This window comes from Crocodylus porosus, unplaced genomic scaffold (assembly GCF_001723895.1).
Source record: "Crocodylus porosus isolate Cpor-Errol unplaced genomic scaffold, CroPor_comp1, whole genome shotgun sequence".
In the NCBI taxonomy this organism is placed as follows: domain Eukaryota; kingdom Metazoa; phylum Chordata; order Crocodylia; family Crocodylidae; genus Crocodylus; species Crocodylus porosus.
In genome coordinates this window covers 16,975,165-16,981,860 of record NW_017728915.1, presented here as the reverse complement: position 1 = coordinate 16,981,860, position 6,696 = coordinate 16,975,165, and positions in this window count along the sequence as shown.

Below are 6,696 nucleotides of genomic sequence, written 5' to 3'. Positions count from 1 at the left end.
GGCAGATGGGACAAAGGCAGAATCAACAGGTAGCTGGTAATGTTCCTCTGTTGTTTTCTTAAAGGGTGGGATAAACACCGAGTTAGGACTGATAAACACTGTGTTATCAGTTCTCTGCTGGGCTGATCAGAAGGAGTGTACCCAATCAGAGCATCCTGCCAGGGCCTGGCCATGCCCCCTCCTTCAGCTCAGGACTGTCCAAGGGAAGGGAGGGCTGCTTTAGCATCCCCTGGTTTCTAGCTTGAACCACTACAGGCATGTGACTGAATTTTTGGGATGTCTGTGCAATTACAAACTGATTCAGCCTAGCCAGGTTAGACTAACCTGCAAAGATTGAATCAATTCAGGCTCAGGTTTTTTTAATGTCTGTCCTTATCCTGAATGGTTGTGTCCAAAGCTTTCTGAGTTGGGCTAGCATCTACATGTTCTGCTGAAACACAAAAATCTTTTATAATACATATAACTAATTGCTAGGAATTGATTTAAAAAACAAGAATAACTGGGAATTTATTACAAAAACCATTTGTTTTATAGATGCCGTCCAGTGAAATGACCCCAGAGGCAAACCAAGCCATTCAACAGGTTTCTGGGAAACAGTCTACTGAAACTCCATGCAGCCAGTTTGGTGACCATTTGTCTAACTTTGTGAGCTTTCTGCGACGCCCAACAAAAAGAACAGATTGTAAGAGAAGATTATAACATTCGTGTCATTTTTACAAGGACTGATTTACTATCCAGTTTAAGAGAGAGAATCCACTTTCCTTATTGCAGAAATTAGGATGTCTCTGACTCTGAGGAGAATGGAATTCTCTCTTTGGTTTATTGGCATAGCCCTGTAAATCTAAATGATAGTTTAAGCAATGCATCCTGAACAGTAAAATATTAGTTTTCTTCTTTCATTTAAATATAATTAAGAGAGAATGACTATGGAATAGAAGCTTGTCAGAGTATAATGATTGCCTGCTGATAGATTAATGGCAAGGTGAAAAAGCAGCATTTTGTGAAAGTAAATTTATTTTTGTACTTCTGTGACTTAGATTATTGTTATACCAACTGATTATCATTTAAACTGCAACCAGATGACAGACTGTTGCAGCAGAGCCAGAGCAGCTACTGTTAAGGGCCCTTCAAATAGGAAAGCTACTACATTCTCATGGTCTGTACAAGAGATGCCAACTACGCAGTAGCCTGTGACTACTGAGCAGTAGCATCACATGGCAAAGAAGCATGATGTGATGCATCAGTAGTTATGAGTTACTGTTCAGTCAGCATCATGAAAAAGCTGTTCTTCAGCGCAACTGCACAGTAGCTCCAGTTACTGTGAAGTCATTTAGCACTTGTTTATACAAATACTAAATGACTGAGCAGTAACAACTGCACAATGAGCATCTTGTGTAGATGTGACTAGTGTCTATGAAAAATGGTGCTCTTGCCAATGAGAAGCCTCCCTCCAGTCCTCATACAATGCTTATTATTATGAATAAGTAAGCTTCTGATTGAGTAATTAATTAGAAATTAAAGGCTGAGTCATCAAATGACAGATTGAACAAATACCAACTGCGTGTTTTCTAAAATCTGAAAGAAGAAAGACATCATGATAACAAGTGCCTGAGACTTCGAGTGGTCAGTAGTGCAAGCATATCACAGACAGAGCAACTAACCTACTGACTATATATACAGTGCCACATCCTTTTACACCAAATATGTAAGGGTAACTGAAGCAGCATGGACCAGCCCTTTCTAAGCTAGCCCATTTTTTCCCTTCACAGGTTGCATAGGCTTTTAGCCTGCAGTAAGTTTCAAATTCTCTGTTCGTGTGTTATTTGAATGCCCTTCTTTTATATTCAGAATAATTAAGCATTTGTAACAGCTGCTTTCGTCAATGAAATGCATTGTATTTTACTACCTACTGCCATTCCCATTGCTTATTGCACTAAATGGTCCTTAGAAAAGAAAATCCATATTTTTATAAAAAGCTGTTCACTACAAGGACAAGTTCTCATGTATAAATAGAGGGAACACAGTGCATATGTTGTTTCATCTCTTACTGGATGTACTCACCGATAAGATGCTGCAGGTCCCTTTATGAAACCTGTCATTCATTCTCAGGAATGGAACTCCTGGTCCATTGCTCAACAAAGCTTAGGTCAGTTTTCTTACATGGTCTGACCCTTTAAAGTGCTAAGTGCCTGCATCTCCTGTGGACTTGAAATACCAATTGCATGTGCATTACTATCTGAAAGGAGGAAAGATATTAAGGTGACAAGTGTCTTAGATGCATCACAGGGCCTTGCAAAATCAAGCTCATGGTGCACATATTCAGTCTTCAGTCACTATGGGATAAAAATCAGTATTTTCAAGGGACTCTCTTCTTCATCCCACCTTTAATGCACCTCTATGCAAGCCAAAATCTGCATGCCCACTGTTTGAGCACTAACCTCCTTTGACCATCAAAACGATTTACAACTCCGGGCTTGTAGAGGCAAGTTCTCCCACTTGGAACATAGAGGTATTCGCATATTTTCAGCAGGATGCACAAGTGTCTGTGACTTCACCAACAGTACAGGCTATTCAATTTCTGCAGGCTGGTCCAAAGTATCAGGCCTACACTTGAAGGGCATTAAATTGTAATTTTGGTGGAACTGCAATTATTAGCTATAATTTTATATTTTCATCTGCCTCAAAGATGGTGCAAATTCAGCCATGCTCAACCTGGCTGAGGATACTTATGTATGAGGAGCAGGCAAGTCATCAGAAGAAAGGTCCAAAAGCCAAAATAAACAGTTAAGAGGCAAACTGTGGGCTGCAAGCAACAGACATATTTTACTTTGTATGTTTATAGCATTAAGGAGTGAAACGACACAGAAGAAGAGACTGATAAAAGCATCAAGAGAAATTTAATGCCAGTGGCAAAATGAGAGCATACAGCACAGTCAATGCATATCGGGGTATAAAGTCAGCATTGGTCTTGGATGAATATGCAAGGGAACCAAGTGTAAAGTAGGGTGATAACATTGCTCTACTATTCAAAATGCTGTGTTTGGTTTAGGTGTTTGAAATTTAGAAAGGGTGTTTAAAATACTAGAGAAAATATAAAGGGCAAGAAAAGTGATAGAAGAATTAGAGGATAAGATGTGTGAGGAGACACTGTGGGAACTAAACGTATATAGTCTCAAAGAGAGAAGGCTCAAGGGGCCTTGATCACAGTCTATAAATACCTTCAAGGTAATAATATAAATGAAGGAAGGGAATTCTTCAGTCTCAGAAGATAGCAGGACAAGGAGCAATGGCCTGAAGCTAAGGAAGGGAAAGTATAGGAGAGATTCTAGGGAAAAGTTCTTAACTCTGGCCTCAACTGCACTGGATGAATTCACTGTAGTAAGGAGCAATTGTTCCTGCCTCCACATGAAGAAATGCTCTAATCAATTTGTCAGGGGAAGGAATAACACAAGGTTCCTTCAGAATTTATACAGTACTACTGAGTGTTGGAGTGGACAGAACCAGCGACACACATGGTGAGTTGTCATTTGTAACGTGATGTTGACTCACATTATTCCAGAAATAGAAACATCTGATTCTAATAAGAACAAAGATTTAAGAGTGAAGGCATTTATGCAATGGGGCTGGCATGTGAAAATGTGTTGACACAGCATCACTAATTCTGACAGCGAGGCAGCATTGTCTCTGCACATACAAGATATACCCTGCTCCTTCAATACTTGCAGATTTTTCTCCTCCCTCTGAGAGCGATATTTCAAATGATATTTTTGCTTCTTCCAAAAAGAACTTATTATCCAGTGCATTTAGTGGTTTCCCTTCCATACATCTGCTTGATTCAATAGAGCATGAAAAGTAAGAGGAACTTCCCCAAATGAGACTCCATAAAATACAGCAGAATGACTGCTGATGTGGCTCATCTACTAATAGAATACGTTCAACTATAGAAATAGTAAGAGTATCTCCCACTTCCTCATGCTTTTCAGCTATGCTTTAGCAAGGGGAACCTCTGACATAAAGATCAGGCTTTTTCCAGCTCGAAGGACTAAACCAGAATGATCCTCATCATGCAAACAGACCAAACACCGATTTCAGGCACTTGTACTACCTTCTTGTCCTTCATTCTGCCTGACATTTGCAGTAGTGGCAGCCTACAAGCCCTGTGGCACAAGAGGAAATATCTACATATTTTGAGAGGCATCTGCAGACATCAGAGGCAAAACAGGAACAGCAGAATAGATGAGAGATGACTGCAAAGGCCATGATAGTGACCTGATGTTTTTTAAATAGTTTGCCTATCAGCTTGAGACATGGCTGGAGGCAGGATAAGGCATCAATCCAGAGAACTAGAGCAGAGATACAGAAAACCACAGTAGGGCATTCAGATACTCTGCAAAGGTTTCAAGTCATTAGGAGTAAAACAATTATAAATTAAACCTTGGAAACCCCAATGAATCCCCAAAGGTTCTAAGACAAGGGACTGTAGCCAAACAAACTCCGCTCCTGTCTCTGTTTGCCAGTAGGAAACCACACTTTCTCTTTCTAACAAGACTCTTGCTAGAGTCCCTGTCTGATACTTTAAAAGCCAACCATCACTCTCCCTTCTTACCTCACCTCAGCTACCTGCCAGGTCCCTCTGATCACAAGGTGCCTGTTCCTTTCAGCTACCCAGCTGAAACTATAGGGAGTTATATTAAGTAAGCTACATTGAAATTCAACTTGCCCCTTGTGGGTAACATCAGTGTGAAAAAATAACCCGAAGTTTCAACAGGTAGTTCTCTGCCTTTTTATGCAAATACTAAACTTTCAGCATCAGGGTGCCACATCTACACTGCACTGCAGCGCACTTAGGGATATCCGAACTAGCTGTGGTATCAGAAACAATTTAGCTCTAGGCACACCTGTGCACTGACCGGGCTTAAACCTCCTCAAAATCAGGAGCAAGTACAGTGTAGCTCAAAGAAGCACCATTGCAGGTTTACAATACTCTAGACTTTTGCTTTATCTCATGTCTAACATTTGAAAAAAAACTGACAAGCTATATACCCTCATATAAGTTCTCTTATTAAAGTGGTTACATGTTACTCTAGGGCCCCTCCCAGATGTGCAGATAAAGGCATGATAGGATGTGCATAGCAGAAGGTGTTATCAAGCATCACATCCTATGACATCTTATTGCTGGTGCAGGGCGAGGCCAGAATCATGATTCCAAACTCCTCCCACATTGTTAAGTAGCACTCTTCTGTGGCTGGGAGCTCTCAGCTGACTGGGCTCCCAACCATGGCCTGCACCATGATGGGGCTCCCACCACCAGGAGGCGCCTGGCTAGGTGTTCAGTTAGTGGCGTCATAAGAACCAGCCATAAAGTTATTCCACATTTTTTGTGGAGTAACTTTGTGGCTTATTTCTTGTTTTCTGAAGCCATTAATTTATTTAATGTATGACTAGACTGCAACTTAAGACACGATTATCTGGTTAATGACATCCTAAGTGTAATGTGCGGCAGGGGCTTAGGAGTCTTAACATTTGAGGCAGCCAAGTTTGGAAGAGTTTTTGAATTTGTAAATTTTAAACAGCTGAACAGGCCATTTAGTAAGCAGTTAGCCTACAAAATGTTCCAATTCAGTTTGCCTTAAAGAGATGCTAAGGCATTTAAATGATGCTTAAAGGAAGACTTAGATAAAATATACTCATTGTGCATATCACTTTTAAAATGTCATAAAAATCTAAAAAGAGAATGGTACAAGATTTCCTTAAATATTCTGGCGCATATATATTTGTATTTGTAGTTGTATTTGTATGAATGACCAATCAGCTTTATATAACTACAATTTTTTAAAAGTGTCTTATTTGTGTGCTGTCAAGAGACTGAAATGACTTCTGGGTAAATAAGATGCCATTTTAAAAATTGCTTAATTATACTTGATATTTAACTTGACAGCTCTGTAGCCATTTTGGTCTCTTCGGAAAACAACATACATGTTTTATGACTTTAAAATAAGGATTTCTAATGAAATATTAGCAAATAGAAAAAAAAAAATGAGTCTCCAGTTTCGAGAGATGGTATCAATTTGCATGCATAAGATTTGCACCTGCACGTTAACAAAGGCACTACAAACACTTACAAATTGGGTAACTGGTCATTTAAATTCTCCAATTTACATGGATCACGCTCACAGTTCCTTAGAAACTGACTGCAGTGGTTCCCTTAAAAGACACTATGAGGAACTGGGGAGGGAAGCCCCTGCTATTTTAATATACTATAGATATAATATTAATACTAAGATTATTTTAAGTCTTTCTCTATCAGAATCCTGCTCTGAAATGAGCCATAGGCTTTATTCTAAAGCCCTAGTAAGTTAAGTAGTACCGCTACAATCAACAGGACTACTTGCATAACCAAATTCTTGCTTAAATATTTCCACAAGATGACTATAATGAGAGAGCAGATCATTTCATTACCTTTATATCTGAATTCACTTTTATAGCTATACTTCTTTTCCTTTCATAGGTGACATTTTAAAAATTTCAGGGTTTCCCCATCTTTGCAAAATAGCCTTAAAACTAATATACTCAAAAATCAGAAAAAGAATTTTTTTTGGTTTTCAACTTTACCCAATTATTTTAAGGTTTAGCTAAAGAGAAGACCTTTCCAAACACCTAAGTTGACACAAACCAAAACAGTGATAACCGTTAAAT